This window comes from Carcharhinus amblyrhynchos, chromosome 18 (assembly GCF_965287045.1).
Source record: "Carcharhinus amblyrhynchos chromosome 18, sCarAmb.v2.hapA, whole genome shotgun sequence".
In the NCBI taxonomy this organism is placed as follows: Eukaryota; Metazoa; Chordata; class Chondrichthyes; order Carcharhiniformes; family Carcharhinidae; genus Carcharhinus; species Carcharhinus amblyrhynchos.
Window position 1 is genome coordinate 46,286,489 of NC_137341.1, and position 23,632 is coordinate 46,310,120.

General features: G+C 44.3%; 1 protein-coding gene across 2 annotated transcripts in view; it reads right to left on the reverse strand.

Moving 5' to 3' along the window:
• grin2aa (glutamate receptor, ionotropic, N-methyl D-aspartate 2A, a) overlaps positions 1 to 23,632 on the reverse strand; it is a 339,421-nt gene that overhangs the window by 166,946 nt on the left and 148,843 nt on the right. The window lies entirely within an intron of this gene.

Genomic DNA, 23,632 nt, shown 5'->3' on the forward strand with positions numbered 1-23,632 from the left:
TTTTACTCTCCACAGATGCTGCTTGATCTGCTGAGTATTACCAGCTTTCATTGTCATAATCATAGAAGTATACAGCATAAAAAAGGCCCTTTGGCCCATCATGTTTACACTGACAATAACTAAAGGCGCACTAATCACATTTTCCTGCACTTGTCCCTTATCCTTGAATGTTATGATATTTCAAGTTCTCATCCAAATATTTTTTAAAGTTTGTAAGGTGTCTGGCCTCCACTACCTCCCCAATCAATGCATTCCAGATTCCCACTACCCCCTGATGTAGAAGGGTTTTCTCAAATCCCCTCTGAATCTCTTGTCCCTATCCTAAAACTATGGCCCCTCATGATTGGCCCCACAACCAAAGGCAGCTGTTCCCTTTTCACCCCATCCATAACCCTCATAATCTTATACATCTCATGTCTCCCCTTATCCTTCTCTACTCTTACAGAAAACAATCCAAGCCTATCAAGTCTCTCCTTATAGCTTAAATGCTCCATCCCAGGCAACATCCTGATAAACCTCGTCTGTACTCCCTCTAGTGCAATCACATCCTTCCTATATGAGGTGACCAGAACTGCATACAGTAGTCCAGCTGTGGTCTAACCAACAGTTTTACAACTCCAACATTACCTCCTTGCTCTTATACTCTGTACCACAACTGATGAAAGCAAGTGTCACATTCTTAGCTATCCTATTCATGTGTTCTGTTGACTTCAGGGATCTATGAATAATTACCCCAAGGTCCCTCTGCTCCTCTGAGTCACCCAATGTCCTGCCATTCATTAAATATTCCCTCTTGTTTCTTCTTCCAAAGTGCACCACTTTACACTTACCAGGGTTAAATAATATCTGCCATTGCTATGTCCATCAGCCCAACCCATCTATACCCTCCTGTAGCCTATAACCATCTTCTTCACTATTAACTAGCCTATCAATCTTGGTGTTGTTTATAAATGTGCTTAACATTCCCCCCACATTTTCACCTATAACATTTAAACATATAACAAACAATAATGTTCCCGGTGCTGACCTTGTGGTACATCACTGGAAAGAATATTTTTCTGGCACTGAGATCTCTGGCCCAATAGGATCCTTAATCTCCCTACTGTGAACTAGCAGGGTGGCATTCCAACTTTCCGGCACCTCGTTGAGATTACCACCCCTGTTGCACTTCCACAGTTGTGTGCCTTCTGCTCAAGGATATAAATGACCTGCTCTTGAGACTTGGTGACAGATGAATATCTGGTGGTGAAAAATGAACCCAGCATTTTTGGGGCCCTTTTGGCACTCACGATCCCTTGTGTAACTGTCATCATATTTATTTGGCGCAGCCTACATTGCAGATGCGTCAAAAGTGTAGTAACGTATCACTGATTAATATCAGCAGCAACTTTAACTACAGTAGGCCATTCCGACTGCACCCTGATTGTATTCTGCTGTGACAGTGAAGCCTGAAAAAAGAGAGACATAATGGTTCTAATGTACCTCCATGTGCACATCATGTTCACCAGATCAGCACTCAGCTTTTGATTCTCTTTGTGATTTGAGCTAACACTTCCCTACTGTTTTGCCAGGCGATGTACAATGCATTGCTGCCTCATTTAAAAGCTCTCCTACCAGACTAGTAATGTGACAGCTCCTTCAAAATTGTGTTGCAGCAGCAAACTGTGCTGTCAGTCAGTTGCTGCCAACAAGGTTTCATCGCAAGAAGAAATAATAAAACATTTCACTTCCCTGCACAACTGTCATAAAGCAGAGAGGTGTTCATACATACTTAAGGGTAATATCAGTAGCAAGTTAAAAGGACAATCAAAGTCAAACAGTTCCACATTGGGACCTTGGATTCTCAAACCCAGTTGTAGTGCACCCTGAATCTGGCACACCTGTTTGGCACATGTGGGAGAAAGCGAGACCAGGTTAGCGAGTTGGAAGATTAACCATCTATCACGATGCACGGCGGAGCAGACTCAAAGAGGCAAATGGCCTACTCCTGCTCCTATTTTCTATGTTTCAATGTTTGTGGCTCAAAGGACAATAAGAAGCACGCGTAACAAAAGACATAGGCCTGAATTTTCAGGTTGGCAAGGGATCGCCTTCTTAAAGGTCTCAATTTGGGGAAGGGGCAGGCTTCCCTGCCACAGCATAAAATCACTACCAGACCAGGGTAGGCAGGAACCCAGAGGGATCCCCGTCCATTCAATTTCATGCTCTCTCCACCATCTGAGAACACATCAGGGTGGTGCATATAAAATTCTGGCCCTAGTGTTGAAGGGCACTCTGTATTAGGTTAGCTGTTAAAACACCACAGAGATTAATTAGTTATACAGCTGTTTGAAACCTAATTATCAGAATGGTTATAGGTTCTGGAAGATGCTGAGAGGAAGTCAAAAACTTCAGAATAGTTTAGCCTGTACACAAGCTAAACTGCTTTACAACTAAACATCAATAACAGCTTGGATTTATACATCATTTTCAATGTAGTAAACATAGTAAGATGCTTCACAGGATGGTAAAACTTTTTCAGACAACTTTTGAACAAAGCCACATAAGGAGATATTGTGACAGGTATGAAAGGTTTAGAGCAAGAGGCAGGGTTTAAGGAGTAATTAGAGGAGAAGTTGAAGGGTTTAGGGAGGGGCTACCAAAGTTTATGTCTAGGCAGGTAAAGACTGCCTGAGCAAAAGTAAAGAAAATTAGGGACGTAACCGAATGTGGTGGCACAGTGGTTAGCACTGTTGCCTTACAGCGCCAGGGACCCAGGTTCAATTCCAGCCTTGGGTGACAGTGGGGAATTTGCACGTTCTTCCTATGTATGCATGGGTTTCCTCTAGGTGCTCTGGTTTTCTCCCACAGTTTAAGATATGTGGTTTAGGTGCATTGGTCATGCTTAAAAAAAGACCCTTAGTATCAGGGGGATTAGCACAGTAAATACATGGGATTGTAGGGATAGGGCCTGGGTGGGATTGTTGTCGGTGCAGGCTTGATGGGCCAAATGACCTCCTTCTGTAAGTGTAGGGATTCTAAGATTCTAAAAGAGGTCAGAATTGTAAGAGTGCACAGATCTTGTAGGATCATAGGGCGGGAAAATGTTGCAAAGATAGGGATTAGCAAATAAGAACCAAGGCTCATAAACTTCTGAATCAATTGTTATCATTCACATCCCTTGGCTCATATCCTTTCCCACTGATGTGTGATACATCAGCAATGGGGAATGAAATATTATCACTCTGTGCCAGAATCAGGCTCTCCCACACAAATAATTGGAAGATAAATTCTCTTTAGGAGTTAGTTAAATGTAATAAGGTTACAAGTAACAAGGTTAAATTTTTTGATAACCCTTGAAGGAGGTGCAAACTTTGAAAAATATTTATTCGAGGGGTTAAAAATGGAATGCGTTATAGCATAAATTACAGATGGTCTATGGAAGGAACAAGATATATTGAATTGAATTTTTATCACTCTATACCTGCTTGCTCCCTTCTCTGTGCGCACACTCTGCCCTTATGACTTACCTAACCAACTCCCAAACTCAATAAAGTGACATTTACATATCTCCATAGTTATCTTTGTGATCTCTGGGCAAAATTACCAATTTAGTGCTAATTTTTGGCAGTTTTTCATGGACCTCTGTCAACGACGGGTTAGGTTGAAATTCCCCTGAGTATTGTTTTAAGTGGATCCCTTCCAGCCAGTAATGTCAGAGCTAGATTGAAGCAAAGGTTCTGAGGATAAAAGGAAAGCATTGGAATTAACAGAACCATCATTTCATCTTTAAGATTCTTGATTTTTGAAGAACAAGATTTGCTGGATGTTTTAAAAAAAAGAAAATATATCATGCCTTTCTGTTACACAGAGGTTGTACCACTAAAAAAACATAACATTGCAGTGCCAATACCTGTTGGTGTATTACTGCTGCCTTACTGAATATTAAATGTGCAGAATTGAATGGAGGATAGCATTGTGACCTTTAGCATAGCAGAATGAGCTTGTGCTTTGAAATACTGAAATACCTATGGGCAAAATCTGAGACTAAGTGTGGTGGCGAGTGGTCCCAGCAGCACCCATCCCGCTGGCCAGAATGGTAGGATCCTGTGCCAAATTCTGCACAGAGCCTCATTAATTTTGCATAGGCGAGTTTCCCTCCAAGTCACGTGGCCAGCCAGCAGCTGATCCATCCTCATCTGCTAATCACCTTCAACTGGCAGGTTGTCAGCAAAATGTTGTCAACAAACGTCAGTAAAATGAAGGAGCTAGTCATCGACTTCAGGAAGCATAGTGAAGAACATGCTCCTGCCTACATCAATGGCAGTGAAGTGCAAATGGTCAAGAGCTTCAAGTTTCTAGGTGCCCAGATCATCAACAGTCTCTCTGTACCCTCCACGCTGACACTATAGTTAAGAAAGCCGACCAGCACCTCTACTTTCTCAGGAGGCTAAGGAAATTCAGCATGTCCACTATGACTCTCACCAATTTTTACAGGTGCATCATAGAAAGCATCGTACTCAGTTATATCACAGCTTTGTATGACTTCTGCCCTGACCAAAACCACAAGGAACTACAAAAGGTTGTGAGGATAGCCCAGTCCATCACGCAAACCAGCTTCCCGTCCATTGATTCTGTCTACACTTCCCACTGTCACAGGAAAGCAGCCAGGATAATCAAGGACATAATGCAGCTCAGATATACTCTCTTCCACCACCGTCAGTTGGGAAAAAGGTATAAAGTCTGAAAACATGTACCGACTGACTCAAGAACAGCTTCTTCCCTGCTGTCATCAGACTTTTGAATGATCCTATTATATATTAAGCTGATCTTTCTCATCACCCTACCTGTAGCTGCAACACCATACTCTGCATTCTATCTTATTCCTTTTCCCCTATTTACTCTATGAACAGTATGTTTTGCCTGTATAGTATGCAAGAAATAATATTTTTCACTTTATCCCAGTACATGTGACAATAACTCAAATCAAATCAAATCCATATTTAAATATCAGTCCAGCACACTTATACCATTCTCCCCAGCCCACCAGTCTTCATCAGACCATGCACGATGTCAACAACCCAGAGACTAGCAAGAAGAAGTCTGTTTCTCAATTCAACCATCTTCTCCCCAATTCTATCAGCTGTGAGACATCTATACACGCCACTTGCATCATCACCACTACATCTGGGATCTTCAACCATCCCCTAACCTCTCCCTTCCATTGTTCATGTTCTTCATTTATCTCCTTGCCCCTCTGCCTGACATCATGAGTGCTTGTCCTTCCCCCTCAATCCTTGCTCAACCCTCATTCCACATTGCCTACCTTGTCTTCATCAGGCCACCCCACCTTCCCACCTCTCAGCCTTACATCACACTCTACCCCCCAGCAACCTTTGTTGCAATGGCTGCATGAGTTCTGGCAGCACAGTCCTGTCCAGATAGGCACTAATGTTTGGCAAAAAGAGGAAGGAGACCCGTGTACTCTCCCCAAACCCGAGACACTGTACTGATCTGATGCAGTGACCAGGATACTGGCTCCAGCAGCATAGTACTGTCCATAAACAGCATTGGGAGAATTGAAACATGGTTTTCCCAATGGGTCTCTGACATTTTCGCTCCTGCTAAATTCCCGTCCACCACCAAACCCGCCAAAAACAGGATGGGAGAATTCTGCATTATGATACCACATCAAAAGATTATTTAAATCTGCACATTCCATGATTTACAAATTTTCTGTCAAATTATTTACAGGTAGCAATTGGAAAATGGCTTCTTATAGAGGGTTGCATCAGTAGGTTCAGCAATAGGAGAACTCACTCTGCATCTGGTACATACCACTTGCTTCCATGTTCTTATCTGCGATTTTAATGAGGCTGAAATACACTAATAGCCCTATTACAATAACGACTTGCCTTTATATTATATCCAAAACATCCCAAGGTGCTTCACAACGTGGGGAGGGGGCTTCTCAAACAAAATTTTGTACTGAGCCACACAAGGAGAAATTAGGGCAGATGTGGAGTCGTTTAGTCAAAGAGATAAGTCTTAAGAAGCATCTTGAAGAAGAGAAGATTAAGGAGGTGGAGAAGTCAAGAGAGTTCTAAAATGTACAGGTTACAGAGATAGGGAGGGGCAATACCACAGAGTGATTTAAAAACAATGTTAAATTGAGTTGTTTAACCACCACTCAGTGATCACAGGGATAATGGGTGAACAAGACTTTGTGCAAGCTAGGATACGTTCAGTAGCATTTTGGATGAACTTACGTTAACAGAGCGTAGACAATGTGAAACCTAATGGAAATACATTGGAATAGCCATGTTCAGATGTAACAAAGATGTGCAGTTTAGGTTGGCCATGCTAAATTGATGCTTGGTGTCGGGGGATTAGCAGGGTAAATACATCGGGTTACAGAGATTGTGGTCAATGGGCCGAATGGCCACCTTCTGCACTGTGGGAGTTCTATAATTCTACGATTCTAAAGGCATAGATGATGGTTTCAGTAGTCGATGAGCTAAGACAGAGTTGGAGTTGGCAATAAATAGACAATCTTAGTTGGAAAATATGTTGCTTGTGCTTTTGAATGATGTTGATGAGGGGAAACTTGGTAGATCATGTCTCCCATTCATAAAAACAGCAAACAAGTCATAAAATCCCTTCTCATGACCACTTTAAAGTGGGTTTTTTATTGCTGAGAAATTAATATTTAAAGTTCTTCAGTATTTTCAGTACAATATAATTGTTACTAAGGCACAATGTGTCTATTCTAATGGATTGAATAGCCAATTTGATTTAGGCGTAGCAAGTAATAGGCTTGTCCATTCATCAGAACATTTCCAGTGCTCCAAAAGGAGCTGCAAGTGAGCTGTGTGGGATTGCAAAAGAATGATTGCCTGAAGATCAATGTCATCTGTTATGTTAAAGACTTCTCAGGATGTTGCAAGCCCACTTGTCTGGCATTCGGCTCCACAGTTTGGATTTTTGCCCATTTCTCGTTATGTAAATGATAGCATTCCAGTGAGTTAAAAGGCAACAGGTATCTCGGTGCCCCCATCAGTTACTGTCACGTTAAGTCACATAGCAGTGCAGATTTGTTAGATTCTTACATTTTTTTATCTAAATATAGGTTTTGCATAACAGAGAGTAATACATTTAAAAGGGGCTCAAAGAGAGAGACGTGGAACATGGAATCTATCTAATGCATTACAACTGAATTATAAAGGTTTTTCTTGTGAGTAAAATGGTTAAATACGTCTCTTCGACAGTACAAATTTACAACATGTTACCAGTCAATACCAATGGGTTCAAATGCTGCCGCAAAGCATGACACCAAAGCTCATACAGTTTGTAAATCCCATTTGAACTCTGCATGAGATTATGTCCTTGAAAGATACTCTGTTTGGCGTTAGTTCACCTAACACAGATGGAGTCCATAGGGTCAGTTCAATGCTTTTTTTTTTAGCTAGCTTTCTCTTCCCTCAGCTCCAGGTGATGCAATGGGCAGTGCAGACAACAGAAGACTGGAATCAAATCACATGCTTGAAACAACAGATACTGAGTTCAACTTCATTGCATTTTGCAATTGATTCCATTATTCACAATATTGTGTAAAATATTGAAAGATTTAGAAAATAGTTTCTCATACATTCCTTACAGGATTTATTAGCAACTATCTCATATTTAAGACGTCTTGGGTAAGATTTTGGACTCCCCTAAATTCAGGAGCAGTTTTCTAAGTATATAAGAACATAAGAACATAAGAACATAAGAAATAGGAGCAGGAGTAGGCCATCTAGCCCTTCGAGCCTGCCCCGCCATTCAATAAGATCATGGCTGATCTGTTGTGGCTCAGTTCCACTTTCCCGCCCTCTCCCCATAACCCTTAATCCCCTCTCTTATCAAAAACCCATCAACCCGCTTCTTAAAAATATTTAGCGAGGCAGCCTCCACCACTTCAACGGGCAGAGAATTCCAGAGATTCACCACCCTTTGAGTGAAGAAGTTCCTCCTCAACTCCGTTCTAAACCGCCTCCCCTTTATCTTGAGGCTGTGCCCCCTAGTCCTACTGTCTTTTTTGAGCGGGAAGAGTCTTTCCACCTCTATCCTATCCATCCCATTCATCATCTTATACGTCTCAATGAGATCTCCCCTCATTCTTCTAAACTCTAGCGAGTACAAGCCTAGTTTATTCAGCCTCTCCTCATAGCTCAACCCCCTCAACTCCGGTATCAGCCTAGTAAACCTCCTCTGCACTCCCTCCAGGGCCAAAATATCCTTGCACAGGTGCGGCGCCCAAAACTGCACACAGTACTCCAGCTGCGGCCTCACCAATGCCCTATACAGCTGCAGCAAGACCTCCCTACTTTTATATTCAATCCCCCTCGCTATGAAGGCCAGCATCCCATTCGCCTTCCTGACCACCTGCTGCACCTGCAAGCTGGGTTTTTGCGACTCATGCACAAGGACCCCGAGGTCCCTCTGCACCGTCGCCTGCTGCAGTTTTTCGCCCCGTAAGTAATAGTCCTTCCTACCATTCTTCCTACCAAAGTGGACCACCTCACACTTGCCAACATTAAATTCCATTTGCCATTTCCTGGCCCATTCGCCCAGCCTATCTAGATCCTTCTGCAGACTCTCCACACCCTCCGCACAATTTGCCTTTCCCCCAATCTTGGTGTCATCAGCAAATTTCGACACCCTGCACTCGGTTCCCTCCTCCAGATCATCTATATAAATGGTAAATAGCTGAGGCCCCAGCACCGACCCCTGGGGCACCCCACTAGTCACCAAAACCTTTTCATAATGTTAAGGCACAGGGGGTGATTTTCCAGGGCCACTGGCTACAAGTAGGTCTCCTAGTGACAGGTTGAATTGGACATGAGGGTCATAATGGGATTCTCACTGAGCGTCAAACCCATTAAGAATCTGTCAGCCTGCTCCATGGCTCCTGATCAGATTTTCACCCAGAGCAGGAGGAACCTGATGAATTGTCATGAATAATCATTTCAATGTCATTACCGGTTTGAGGTCAGATGTTCTGACCTCCCGGTATGCTCTTGCACCCCCACCCTCTTCCTCCACCGCCATGCACCCCCCCCCCCCGCCCCCCCCCCACCACCCTCCCACCGGCAAGTGGGAAGTCCATCAGTTGTCAAATAGTATAGGACCTGATAAGGATGGACTGGCACCTTGGACTCTGAGGGAGGGCAAGGAGGTACGTACTGTGTTCATGAGACTGTCTGCGGCTGCCAGGCTGCAGAAGGAGGGACCTTGGGGCTGGATAGACTTGGGTTTGAGGGGAAGGTGTTCATCTCTGAATGCTCTCCCAGGATGGGGGGGGACAGGGGTGGCGGCGGGGGGGTCGTCTCATGGCTGTCCTGGGAAAAATGGAAATCACTCTGAACATGGTGGTTTCAGGCAACTTTCTGTTAAAAATCTTTATTCTTGTCTGTATTCCTTAAAACCTTTGAAGTGGCCTAGTCAGATTAATATTCAGGCCCCCTGAACACCTGGAAGAATTTAAAATCACAGCAGCACTCCATTCAATAGAAGGAATTCTTTGGTTGGTTTCAGAGGATCCAGATGTGACCAGGCCTCTTTGAAGTACTCTGATTGACAGGGGTTGTCAGTTTCATTAGGGGGAGTCCCTTGGCTTTCTCTCTTATGTGTCAGCTGTTCTGAAGCCTCTTTGGACTGTTTTGTTGACAGGTGTATTCAGTTTCACTAGGGAGAATCCCCTTCTAAGCATGAGTGAGCTGCATCTTCTGTCTCGCTCTTTGAACTTCTTTTGATTTTACAGGTGGCTATCAGTTTCATTTGCTCCATTAGGGTATGTTTAGATATTCACTGTCCCCACCACTGAGTTTTAGGAGGCTGTTTGACTGACAGCCCAAGCTACTTCAAAGGGATGATTGGCTGGTTTTGTTTACATAGGGAACAGATGGTACATTTAGCTGCTAAAAGCAGTTTGACTGACAGCTCCAGGGGAGATCAAAGCCTCCTCTGTTGATACAATCATTTCACACCTCATTAACCTTGAAGTACTTCCGCTTTTCACCACATCTATTCAGTCTGACTCCATATCTTTTAACACTACAATTTCCTTTCAGGTCTCTAGCAATGATGAGAGGCCTAAATGCTTCAAAATGCTTTGTTTACATTCAATTCCAGTACTTTAGACTAGCCTCTTGATTGACAGATTCAGCCTATTTCACAACAGGCAGTAGCTTTGTTTCTGTTTCCCTTTAAACCTGAAGTGCTTCTTCTTTCGTAAACACTGTTGCTTTAAGAACATAAGAACATAAGAAATAGGAGGAGGAGTAGGCCACCTAGCCCTTTGAGCCTGCCCCGCCATTCAATAAGATCATGGCTGATCTGTCGTGGCTCAGTTCCACATTCCCGCCCTCTCCCCATAACCCTTAATCCCCTCTCTTATCAAAAACCCATCAACCCGCGTCTTAAAAATATTTAGTGAGGTAGCCTCCACCACTTCAACGGGCAGAGAATTCCAGAGATTCACCACCCTTTGAGTGAAGAAGTTCCTCCTCAACTCCGTTCTAAACCGCACCCCCCTTTATCTTGAGGCTGTGCCCCCTAGTCCTACTATCCTTTCTGAGCGGGAAGAGTCTCTCCACCTCTATCCTATCCATCATCTTATACGTCTCAATGAGATGATGAATTTAAAATAGACCTTCTCATTTGTCTGAAATGCCTCTGTATCAACTGCCGCTCATTCTAACACAGGCTTGTTCTTTGTTCTGAAGATCTTGGCTGATTTGTTTTCACAGTGAGCCTTCTTCAATCACTCATATGAACATAGAACATAGAACCCTACAGTGCAGAAGGAGGCCCTTCGGCCCATCGAGTCTGCACCGACCACAATCCCACCCAGGCCCTAACCCTATATCCTTACATATTTTACCCGCTAATCCCTCTAACCTACGCATCGCAGGACACTAAGGGGCAATTTGAGCATGGCCAATCAAACTAACCCGTACATCTTTGGACTGTGGGAGGAAACCAGAGTGCCCGGAGGAAACCCATGCAGACATGAGGAGAATGTGCAAACTCCACACAGACAGTGACTCAAGCCAGGAATTGAACCCAGGTCCCTGGAGCTGTGAAGCAGCAGTGCTAACCACTGTGCTAATATGCCACCCCCTTGTATGCCTGCAGCCATAGAAGAAGTGGCACCACTTCCCCTGTCACCGAGCAGTGCTGCCTGACATCCTGCCAGGATGTCACTGCCAATGTGTCAATGCCAAAATGACAGGGGCATTGTCAGGGCGGCACAGCCAAGAGGTGGGGCTTGAAAGGGGCAGAATCTTTGGTGACCCCATGACAGAGTGTCTTCCTTGTGGGAAGATCAGGAGTGAGACCTCTGACTGGGCCAAGGGATCTGGTCTGCCTCATCTTTATGTGGTATTGGTGGTTGGGGAGAGGGGCGTATTTTTAGTGATGGCAGGGGGAGGTTGCTCCTTGGTGCTGAAAGTTGGGGGTCCTCCTTTGTTCTGTGAGTGGGATAGCTATGTTCATCGGTGGGGAGGCAGGGGGATAGTAGAGGAGGGGCCTTTCACAATCAGGGTGCCCTTTATAGATGGTGTCCTGATATCTGTGATGCCAGGCTGGCTGGCATACTTCCCATTTGTGAACTTTTTCCAAATTTTCCCAACAAAAGGTGGTTGAATCACACCTGGCAAGTAATTCCAGCACCAGTGGGAAACACTCCACTTTTCCCGCAGGCGGCAGCACTTCGTTTTTATTCTGGAAAATTGGGGTCTCAAAGATCTCTAATAGTTTGTTTTTAATGCAATCTGTTATATAATCAAGTTAATTAATATAGTCTTTACATATGCACGCATGCCATTGCTATAGCTTTTTCCAAATCAGACCATTCCATAATTAGGGTTAATCAAGATATTAAAACCATGTGGAGAAGCTACACTAAGCTTTTTTTTTCCAGATAACTACAAGCCCAATTTTAACTCTGGGCAAGTGGATAGATTTTGAATGTTGAAATCTCAGATATTGGAGTTGATTTTTAATTGAACATGTCCAATGCAAGGTCGGCAAACAGACATTTGCAAACCTGCCAGATCTTAGTTACTTGTGAAGCAATTCGCAGAGCTCTGCAGGCAGATGAAATGGTCACCTAAAGCAGGTGGCAGCCTTACAAACCTGTGCAAATCAGGCCCAGATGCCATTTTAACTGAGGTTCAGCAGGAAGGTGCAATGAGTTTCCTGCTGAACCTAAAGAGCTCTGGACTGGATCTATAGACAGGAGAGTCTTTTCTGCTGGTGGGACCAGGAGGAACCTGAGGTCAGTGCTGACACAGGAACTGTCCAGTCTTGACCTACTGGCAGGCGGTCTGTGTCCTCTTCATGCCTGTTTTGGCATTTAAACGAGGACCAGTGGTTAAACTTGCCAAGGCTTCTTGAAACCTCTGCCAGGCAGAAAATCAACTCACCAGAACAATTTCTCGTCAAAAGCCTTCTGAGTTAAAATCTCCTCCACTGTGTCTAATTCTATGTGGGTTTCCCAATGTTTTCAGCATTATAAGCTTCCATTTAGATGAAAGGAAAGTAGTTCAATTAGCTACTGCTAGCGACAGAGGACACTTCTAAGGGCTATCTGTTCTTATTCTTTCAATCCAACAACTACAGAGTGAGAACAAGGCCAACAGTCTGATACAATTAATCTCACCAAACTTAGCTGACTAAATATTTCATGAACAACAAAGTTACAAGTGGGTCACAGTCAGTCTCCTGAGTGAAGATATTTATCATCTCACTGTGAGCTATGACAGGCCATAGGTGTGAATAAATAAAACAAGATATCATCAGTCACCAGACTCCTTGTTTGGTGTCAACACTCCTTAAATGTTACTATATCATGAAGTCTGCAGCACATATATTGTATCAGCCACCATTGCTCTGCTGTCATGTTGCATTTGTACATTTGTACGCAGAAGTAGAAATAAAATTGAATGTCGCTGGAAACAAGAAACTCCTAAAGAATTGCCAATTTCACCACAAAATTTCATCAAAATCACTTTGGGTGTGTGATTAATTTATATTATATGAGCTTTATATTGTACAACTCATATGTACATTGACATTATTTCACCAAAAAATATACATTCGTTTCCACAATTTCCTGCTTTAACTTTGGTGGAAGCCCACAAGAAAGAACTATTTCTCCATTCCTCATCCACACCATTGGAAGTTGCATGAATTCAGGTAAGGGAATGCTATCTAAGTTTAGTGTGTCTGATTTCAATGATAAAGTCATCTCTGGTGTTGACATTGAGAAACAAATGACATCTTCCTGTGCTGTTTGCAACTTACCTATGAAATCTGATGGCAAGGAAAGCTGTGGGCAGGAACCAACCTTAGGGTGAGAAACTGAGGCCTAGAAGTTGAAATCTCACTGGCCTCAGGTCCCAGGGTGGGCCAAACGGTTTCACATTTCCTTCAGTCCTCACACATCCTCAATTCCTACCCCAAATTAAAATTGGAGCTAAGATTTTTAATTTATATTAAAGTTGATTCTTGATATTGACAGCTTAAATAAACCACTCGAAGGAGCAAAGAATAATGCAAGTTTTAAAGGTGTGTTCCATAAGGAGCCATTGTCACTTTACAGGAGGCAATTGATACACTTCTGATTTATATAGTTCAGTCAAGGTTAGGGACTTTCAGGAAGGTTTCAAAGGTACTTACATCAAGGCCTAGATTTTTGTGGAGTTGTACTCCTGCCCCCATTCCCTGTGCCAGCTACTTCTGCCGGTTTGCAATTACGGTCTAAGCAATGAATCCTCAATTTGCACTCCTGATCTGCATGGCCTCGTTGTGAGAGTAGGCATCTCATTGTCCCCTGCAATTGTAGTGGAGTCAAGCTAGTTCCTCCATGACCCATCAGAGGAGTCAAGAACCATAATCTGGATTCAGGAACCATGCTCTCTCCTATGCCACCCCCATGCCTCCCATTGTATGCTACCTTCATGCCCCCTCCATGCCCATTCACTCAATATGCTCTATCTACAGAACCAATGAGCCATATAACAACAATGGCAAGTTTTGAAATTCTGAGAAAAAAAAGCATTCAGAAATGTTCTTAAAACATTAACTGATTTTCCTCTCATCTAATAAAATCATCAAACAAACAGAGCAACTCTATTATCAGTAACAGAAACTATGACCACTTCACAGATGGTGAATTTTCCCAGTTTCACTGCACTAATCAAGTAGTGCCCAGTGGGCACTGCCAGCCTGGCACCCTGGCAGTGGCACCCTAGCATTGCCCATTGGGCACCAAGTAGTGCCAAGGGGGTGGGACCTGAGGGTTGGGGCCTTCTAGGCGACGATCAATGGTGGGGTGAGGGGCGGGGGGGAAGCTGCTGCACACATGGCACAGCAATTGGTGGGGGGTGGAGGAAGGGCAATTGTGGTGAGCCATGGTGGGGGGGGTGGGCGTCGGCCTGCCCATTGGGGGCACTGGGCTAGCCATTGGGGGTATGGGGGGGTATTGAGGCTGGCAATTGGGGGATGGGGGGTCGAAGCAGGCGATCGGGGAGGGGGGTTGTCAGGGGTGATGATTGAGAGGCTGGCAATCAGGAGGCCAGCAATGGGGGAGGGCCATTGCTCATGCCCAATGGTCCACTCAGCACACTGATGCCAGCCTCTTTTGGGTGTAATTAGCCCTCCTCCCCCCACTTGGACGTGAATTCTCCAGTGGACTCTGTGAAGCACAGAGTGTCAGAAATTCAACTAAGTGCATCCAAAAGATGGGAGGGAAAATCTGCCAGTTTTGGGGAGGGGGGGGTGGAATCAACCCCTCCCCCCCACACCTCTTCATCTTGCCCAAATAAACATTTAGGCTGAAGTTTTCTGGTCCTTCCCACTGGAGGGATCTTCCAGTCCTGCTAATAATGACATCCCCAGTTTTCAGGTTTCATGGCAAAGAAAATCCCATACACATCAACAGGACCAGAAGATCCACCTGCCGGCCAATGGCACACTGCCTCCACCACAGGAAAATATGTTGCTGGGGGAGAACCCGCCCTTACAATTTGACAAAAGAGATCACAGAAAAAAAAACTTACTACAATCATAAAAAGATGTCAATGAAGTGAAGTGAACACCACTCAGTTGATAAAACAGAAACTCTGCTGAGCTAATGCATTTATATAGCAAATGCATTCATAATGAAACAGGTGGATAACTCAGATGGCTGGCCACCTGCTTCTACTGAAACAATTCCCAGATAATACAACTGGGACAAAGACGCAGAGAACCAGTCTGCCTCGGCACTCGGCCACCTCCTGTGGCTGCCTGTAATCTGCTTCCAGGTTCAGCGGGCCCGATTCCATCTTGCCTCTGACACCCTGGAGCAAAGAGCAGAAGTCACAGGGCCATTAAACCAAAAATAGCCTGCCAAGTTGGGAAATTTCCTGACACGAGCTACCTACCTCAGTAACAGAAATTCAGCCCTAGCTGTCCGCTGGCATAATTTCTGCTGAGATGTTCGAAGTTCACAAAGAATGGGACATGCAAGGAAGCCAAAGAGTCCTTCCCCATAAACCCCTGTAATTGGGGAGAGCTGATTAAAGATTCACTCATCGTGTTCCCACCCTTCCCTATACCCAGCAGAACGTAAAGGGTCAAAACCTGGAACTCCCTCCTTTGTCCTCGACAAATGGGATTGAATTTCAGTTTATGCAGATTCAGTACAAATTCTGGTCTCCCCTTCCCAATGACAAATCAAGCTTTCCTACCCTTTCCAGTTCTGTGAATTTTGGGGCCATTATCTGCATGTTGCAAAAAAATACTGTTATAATAAAATTATACTAATGCCTGTGTTAAAATTCATTGCTTGTTGCCTTTGTGTCAAACAGCAGCTGGAGGAATTTGCTATGAAAATAACTTTTTTTCCACACTAGGTTTGTCCAACATGCTGACCAAAGGCCAAATGTGGCCCTCAAAGTCCCTCTATGCAGCCCCAGGAGCCAGTGTTCAGTTTGAATGGAGAAATCCGCATAGAGTTGCTCCTTCAACCATAGGCCATTTCGTTTCCATGCTTGCTACGTGAGAGAGAAACAACCTGCGGCTGGAGGAGCAGCGAACATCAGTGGCAGTGAGATTGGGCCATGGGGAGCTGAGGACCAGGAGCCAAGTAGTGCAGCCAGGGAACAAGGCCAGGAACAATGCTGACAGAGGGTCAAGATAAGAGAGCAGACGTGCTGAGGAACAGGATACACGTGTCTAAAGCAGGACCATGACGGGCTGAAAAGGGATTGGGACCAGCCGGAGCAGGTCTCAGGCTGGGCAGAAAAGAATATGAGGCAGTAGAATGGGGTCAATTTGGCAGTGCCCTTTGGGAAACTCCATTGTTGGTGGTTCCCACTATTTGTGGTGGGAGGGAGGGGATAGGGCTGATGTCTTTGAAGGGGGGGGTCTTCCCAGTGAAGAGGGAATGGGGTGTGCCAGTGAAGTGGTGGAGGGAAAGGAAGTTGCTAATGAAGGCGTGTGGGGGAAGGGGCAGACTTGCAAGTGAATGGGAGATTTTGTGAGGGAGTGTGGGGACATTGGCAGAGTCTGGGAGTGAGAGAGTGTGTTGGGGTGAGAATGTGGGGGATTGAGAGAGTTTGAGGGAGTCTGAGAGAGTGTGAGAGGGATTGAGAGAATGCGAGGGGTCTGAGGGAGTATGAGAGGGATTGAGAGAGTATAAGAGACTGTTGGAGCTCAAAAGCGTTCATAAGTCTGCCTCACTCTCAGTATCAAGATTCCCACTCACTTTCACCCATACACCATCATGCACTCTCATTCACTCTCTCACAGTAGGTGAGGGTGAGTGAGTGAACACCCTGAACCTGCAAATGAACCGGAAACTCTCTATTACTCTCTAATGCTCATCTTTATTTGTTACTTATTGTTTTCTTGCTCAGTAAGTTTTTTCTTTTCATATGTCAGACTTTTTTTCCGAAATTCATGTTTAATGCTGTGCCGGGTGTTATCTTTCTGAAATTTGTTCAGTACCTTGAATGAGAAAAATGTTAATTGTGCCCCCAAGAGCCATCTGACTCATTCAGCTCATCCTTCCATAGAAAGATACACCACAGCCCTTAACTCTGGAATGATTTCAGAGCTTTGGCCTCCACCATTCTGCCAAGGAGATTATTAATCTCACTCAATGCATCTCAGTCACCCAATTTTGCCAGTGCCTCTTTGAAAAGTCCTGAACATTTCTTTTTATATTCTTACTTGGAATGTAAAGCTAACATTTATTGCCCACCCCTAACTGTCCTTGAGAAACTGGTGAGCCACCTTCTTTAACTATTGCAGTCAAAAGATGTTAATAGGAGGGAGTTGCAGGTTTTAGACCCAGCAACAATGAAGGAACAGCGATATATTTCCAAGTCAGGTGGTGTGTGACTTGGAGGGGAACATTCCAATGTTGGAGTTCCCGTACACCTGCTGCCCCTGTCCTGCTGGGTAGTGGAAGCAGTGAATTTGGAAGGTCCTATCCAAATAGCCTTGACAAGTTGCTGCAGTGCATATTGTAGATGGTACATGCTGTTCCAGGCAAATGGACAGTACTCCATCAGACACCTGATTTGGGCCTTATAGATGTGGATAAACTTTTGGGGATCGGTAGGTCAGTTACTTACCAATTCTTAGTTTGGACTGAAGACCTCTTGTTTTGCAGTCATGTTCTAAATTGTATATTTTTTCAGATTAATGTTTTTATTCATTCACAAAGTGTAATCTCACTGACCTTCTTTCAAAGCCAAAGAGTCTTTTTTTTTAAATATTTCTTTACTGACTCCATCATGCGGGTTGACTTGAACTCAGGGGCACATGAGGAGTACACAAACTCAAGCGATTTTACTGGCTAAACCTTTCTTTCACAAATCTAACTTCTGCTCAAAACCAGAGATAACAATGACCTGTGCACAAAGGCAAGAATTAGGGTGGAATGTGGAATCAAGAGAACGGTCCTTGGCATAAGGGAAGTGGTGGGGACAGGAGACTGAAGTCATGCTGGTGGACGGGAAAGAGGAGCAAGGCTAAAGACCAGGGAATCTTCACAGCTCCTTGCAGAGACCTAGGATACCATCTTACCCTTCACAGCCTGCAAGAATTCCTATAAAAGCACATGGCGCCCCACAATGGTTATTTCATTCCAATCATGGAGGCAGTTAGGATTCCCTGTCACAGCCACTGAAGGCCTACCATATTATTCAAAACAGGGTTACCCTGGAAACCAGGGTCTGTCAGTGCTTTTAGGTGCTCAGAAGTAATGGGACTGCTTACTATGATTGCAGTTAGATTCCACCAGAGCGGAAAATCCTGCTCATGTTGACTCCTATTTACCAGTTACCTTCAAATAGATTATCTTCAAGTTTCCTCTGCTCTGTCATTACCCAGATATTTTTGAGTGCCTTCGCAGAAAAGAAGTGTGCTATGTGAGCAGCATGATCCATGGGCTTATTGAAAATAAACTACCTGTGACATGAAAGTGATAAGTTGTTTGCACTCATCAGTTAAAAATTTAAATAACTTAAAGTCATTATTTAGTGTTAATAAATCATCACCATAAATCATCGGTTTTGCCCTTCAACCACAGTTCCCTAAACATTGATTACCATCTGTCTTTTGCCTCACGGTCGAAATGAGCTATGGGTAGGCCAGATGCAGAAAGAATGTGCTCTTTTTAGTGATTTACAGATAATGGCATAGTTTGCAAAACCGGAGTAGAAATGTTGTCAGAGGATTATGGTTTTCGATCATCAATCATGTTTTCATAAGGGGAAATGTGTACCACATATCTCGGTGTTGGTGAACTGAAAGGTTCATTTGTTTGTTTATTTTGTCGCTCAAGCAAAGCAAGCCAGGTACAAAATGATAAAGAATTCATAAGTAAAAACAGAAAATGCTGGAAATACTCAGAAGAGCAGGCAGTAACGTGGAAAAGGAAACAGAAGTAATATTTCAGTTCTGTGATCTTCCATCAAAACTGAGAAAATTTAATAACAGTAATTTAACAAATGAAAGAGGGGAGGGTGAAAAGAACAACTAAAGGGAAGATAAGTGATATAGCAAAAGGCAAGAGGAATGACAAATGGTTTATTATACAAAGCCAAAGGGAGCGGTAGTGAGATAAGTGAAGAAACAAAACATTATGGCCGGAATTCTCCCAAAAGAATTCTAAGGGGGCAATTCTCCCATCCCACTGCACTCATTTTTTAATGCAGCAGGCGGGGAGAATCCCGTGGAGGGCGATGCATGTGATTAGTGGATGCGTTCCCACTGTGATAGAGTCTCCCAGTGCCAGATTTCGAGCAGAGTCTGCTCCGAGCTGGAAATCGGCGGAGAGGCAGGGTATGTTAAACCTAATTTTAATTTAACTTAAATTTAATTAGCGGGCCTGACACTGAGGTCTCTGGGCCTGTTAGCCTCTCCCCACCCTTCAGGAGTATTTCACTCCACTAGGATTTATAGTAGCTCCCCACTTTCAGGGAACTAGCCCCCTCCTTCACTCCAGTGGGGTCAGGCTGCTAGCTCCCCGAAAATGCAGAGCTAGTGTAATCCCCACTGGAGTGAACCACTCTGCTGGGGTCGGGGGGATGGGGGGAGATGCTGATGGATCTGGAGACATCAGTCCCAGGCCTGGTAACCACAGTTAAAGTATATGGGAATGAGTATTACTCATTCCCCCCACCATTTCCAGCATGGATGTGACACTGCCCCCCCCCCAATGCACCCCCCCCCCCCCCCCCCCCCCCCACCACCCCCCCACCACCAATTTCCAGCATGGATGTGACACTGCCGGAAATCCGACGCTGGGAGACGGTAACGGGCTAGGACGCCCAGCACAGAGTGGGATGGGAGAATTACCCCCTAGATTTGCACCATGAAACTGTCATTTAATCTCTCCTACGTATGTTCTTCTTTCAACCCTTCCCTCTTTCACTTGCTCAAAAATCTATTACGTTTCCAATTCTTGTCAGTTTTGATGAAAAATTCTGGACCTGAAATGTTGGACTGAATCCTCTGTTCTCACTGGTAACAAGCTTGAAGGCAGATTTGGCATTTAACCAGGCAGGATGGTGACCTGCTGGAATTGTGCCACCTTCCTGCTTCCACCAGATTTAAGTCCTGGGCAGCAAGGCTCAAAGACCCCAACAGTGCAGAAAGAGGCCATCCAGCCCATTGATTCTACATTGAACATAAGAACATAAGAAATAGGAGGAGTAAGCCATCTAGCCCCTCGAGCATTCCCCGCCATTCAATAAGATCATGGCTGATCTGATTGTGGTTCAGTTCCACTTACCTGCCTGCTCCCCATAACTTTAATTCCCTTATTGGTCAAAAATCTATCTATCTGTGACTTAAACACATTTAACGAGGTAGCCTCCACTGCTTCAATGGGCAGAAAATTCCAAAGATTCACTACCCTCTGGGAGAAGTTCCTCCTCAACTCTGTTCTAAATTTTGAGGCTTTGCCCTCTAGTTCTTGTTTCCATTCTAAGTGGAAATAATCTCACCCTGTCTATTTCCTTCATTATCTTATATGTCTCTATAAGAGCTCCCCTCAGCCTTCTAAACTCCAATAAGTACAGGCCCAGTCTACTCAATCTCTCTTCATAAGCTAACCCCCTCATCTCTGGAATCAACGCATCAATGAATCTCTGAAAGAGCATCCTACCAGGACCTCCCATCTACCCTTTCCTCATAACTCTGCACATTAGTGATGGCTAATCCACCTAACCTGCACATCTTTGGATGGTGGGAGGAAACCAGAGCACCAGGAGAAAACACATGTATTCACAGGGAGAATATGTAAACTCCACACAGACAGTAAACCAAGGCTGGAATCGAATCCAGGTCCCTAGCACTGTGAGACAGCAGTGCTGACCACTGTGCTGCCCTCACGTGATATAGTAGCATAGATAGAATCATCAGTAGTATTCGCAGTATGGGGACTACTTGATACTTCTGGAGATGATTCTGAAAAATCATTTTGAGATGACAATAATTGGTCAGCATGGCGTCGCTAAATTAGTTCATCTTCCATTTGAACCGCATGAGAAATTGGACTCATTTTTGCTAATACAGATGAACATCCACCGCTGACCTCATCACTGCCTGATTGGCTTGTGGTTCAGTGAGCCTTCCCAAATAGATGCAGTGCAGATCTCTCGCTGGCTCTCCAACCGAGCGGTGAGAACCTCAACGCCTCGACAAGGTTCCACCAATTTGATTTTGATTTGATTTATTATTATCACATGTATTGATATACAGTGAAAAGTTAATTTATTGCCAGCTATAGAGACTAAGCATACTGTTCATAGAGAAGGAAAGGAGACAGTGCAGAATGTAGCATTATACTCATTGCTAGGGTGTAGAAAAAGATCAACTTAATACGAGGTAAGTCCATTCAAAAGTCTGATGGCAGCAGGGAAGAAGCTGTTCTTGTGTCAATTAGTACGTGACCTCAGACTTTTTGGATCTATTTCCTGATGGAAGAAGGCGGAAGAGAGAATGTCTGGGGTGCGTGGGGTCCTTAATTATGCTGGCTGCTTTGCCGAAGCAATGGGAAGAGTAGACAGAGTCAATGGATGGGAGGCTGGTTTGCATGGTGGTTTGGGCTGCATTCACGACCTTTTGTAGTTTCACTCTCAAGGTGCTTCCTGAACTGCTGTGTATTTCCAGCATTTTCTGTGTATATTTCAGATTTCCAACATCTATGGTTTTTTTAATCTTTATGTAATTCATAAAATCATACCCCACAGAAAGCCATTTGGCCCATTGTGCTTGTGCCACCTCTTTGAAAAAGCTATTCAAATCTCCTTCCAACCTCCTTCCCCAGAGATTTGTAAATTTTTCAGTTTCAAGTATGTATATAAAATTCCTTTGAGTTTCGTGGAAATCAGGACATCACCATATTCCCCTCCTTCCTCGATGGAAAGATAGTTGTCACCCAGAACTGTAGGTTTTTTCAAAAATAGTTACTCATAATTTAGAAGAAATCATGACATCCACAGCAAAAATTAAAAGCTTAGAAACTTAGGGAGGCACAGTGGCACAGTAGTTAGCACTGCTGCCTCACAGCACCAGGAACCTGGGTTCAATTCCGGCTTGGATCACTGTCTGTGCAGCGTCTGTACATTCTCCCCATGTTTGTGTGGCTTTCCTGGGGTGCTCTGATTTCCTCCCACAGTCTGAAAGGCATGCTGGTTAAGCGCAATGGCCACGCTAAATTCACCCTCAGTGGACACAAATAGACGCTGGAGTGTAGCGACTAGGAGATTTTCACTAACTTCATTGCGGTGTTACTGTAAGCCTACTTGTGACACAAATAAATAAACAAATAATAAAAACTATGTCAACACTTCTGAAGATATCTCTGTCTTGGCAATGACCTGGGGGCAATTTTACCAAAAATAAGTGCCGAACGAGCATGAAAATGGGAGAGAATCACACCCATTTTTTCAGCAAGCTTTCAGCCATGATCTTATGTCAGTTAGTGTAAAAAAGAAAAACAGTGTGATTCATGCCAGTCGAGGGAGTGGATGAAGTCTTTTCTCACCAGAAAGCTGGTTGCTCACAGCTAGAGAACACTACTGTGCATGCAACAGAACAGAGGGATGAGTCTGTCCCCCAACCCCTGGATATTGTCCCAATACCTACCTCCAGCCCCAATCAATCACTGTCCCAATACATGCCCCAGCCAATCAACCCCCCCCACTGCCTCAATCCCTACCTTATGCTCCTCAATCTAGTCAATCACTGCCCTGGCCGATCCCCGATTGCAGACTGCACAGCTACCTCCCCTGGCCAGCTTCTCTTAGGCCTTTCCCCTCACCTTAGACTCCGCCCCTAACATTATCTGTCCCTTGGCACTGTCTGCTGCCTGGTGGGCAGTGCCACACTGCTCAGTGGGCAATGCCAGGCTGGATATGCCAAGGTGCTAGGTTGATGTTACCAGGGTCTCCGGCAAGTAGTGTCAAGCTGGCACTGCCAAAGGGGCACTGCCCTCAGCACCCAACCATCAAGGGGGCTGCCAATGACCTATGGTCCCACTGGCAAGGCCATCACGACACATACATGATTCTCACGATGGGGACCTCCATTGGTGATGCCATAAAGGCAAGTGAGCCTGGACGATTTTGTCCTGAGCTCACTATGAATATTTAAAAACATATTTAAATATTAAAACCAATCTTGCAACCTTTGCAAGCGTGAGGCTGATTGTGCCTGCAATCCAGGGCCAGTAGAATTGCGAGAGGCGAGAACACGGTTTTTCACCTCTCTCACGATCCCACCAGCTCACCACGCCAATCGACTAGTGTGACGAGCCGGTAAGATCGCCCTATAATCTTAAATGAAACCCCATTGCAGAGCAAGCAATCCTACTCAAATCAGTGAAACAATGACAAACTTAACTGCAGGTGAACTTTCAGATAATGTAGGTTTAGAATCGATCAGCTCTTGCCTTGCCTTTCAGTCTTTCACTCTTTTCTCCCCACCCTATTTGTAAAATATGTTTTAAGCCGATTATTTTAAATTACATTATTTTTACAATTCTTCCTTCCCTTCTTCTGTGCCTCTTACCATTATGTTCCAATTTCGCTGCCAAGAAACA